This window comes from Aplysia californica, unplaced genomic scaffold (genome assembly GCF_000002075.1).
Source record: "Aplysia californica isolate F4 #8 unplaced genomic scaffold, AplCal3.0 scaffold00776, whole genome shotgun sequence".
NCBI lineage: Eukaryota > Metazoa > Mollusca > Gastropoda > Aplysiida > Aplysiidae > Aplysia > Aplysia californica.
In genome coordinates this window covers 214,757-215,667 of record NW_004798046.1, presented here as the reverse complement: position 1 = coordinate 215,667, position 911 = coordinate 214,757, and positions in this window count along the sequence as shown.

Sequence of the window (911 nt, the reverse complement as noted above, 5' to 3'; positions counted from 1 at the left end):
GTACACACACACACACACGTACACACCCATACGTACACACACACACACACGTACACACCCATACGTACACACACACACGTACACACACACACACGTACACACCCATACGTACACACACACACACGTACACACACACACACACACACACTCACACACACACACACACACACTGACCTCCCCCACATATCCCCCCACAGGTAGCGGACATCTCCCGAGCGTAGACAGTATCGACACCTACATGGCGCGTCTCCACAGCCTCATCCTCGACTCCCCGCACGACAACGAGCAGCTCATCGCAACCGTGCGGGACGTGGTGGGCCGTCTACATTTGGACATGTGAGTGGTGGGTCGTGGTGGGCTGTCTACATCTGGACATGTGAGTGGTGGTGGGTGGTGGGTCGTGGTGGGCCGTCTACATCTGGACATGTGAGTGGTGGGTCGTGGTGGGCCGTCTACATCTGGACATGTGAGTGGTGGGTGGTGGTGGGTGGTCTACATCTGGACATGTGAGTGGTGGGTGGTGGTGGTGGGTGGTCTACATCTGGACATGTGAGTGGTGGGTGGTCTACATCTGGACATGTGGGTCGTGGTGGTGGGTCGTGGTGGTGGGTGGTCTACATCTGGACATGTGGGTGGTGGGTGGTGGTGGGCCATCTACATCTGGACATGTGAGTGGTGGGGGGTGGTGGTGGGTCGTCTACATCTGGACATGTGAGTGGTGGGTCGTGATGGTGGGCCGTCTACATCTGGACTGGTGGGTGGTGGTGGGCCGTCTACATCTGAACATGTGAGTGGTGGGTCGTGGTGGGTGGTCTACATCTGGACATGTGAGTGGTGGGTGGTGGTGTGTCGTCTACATCTGGACATGTGAGTGGTGGTGGGTCGTGGTGTCTCGTCTACATCTGGACATG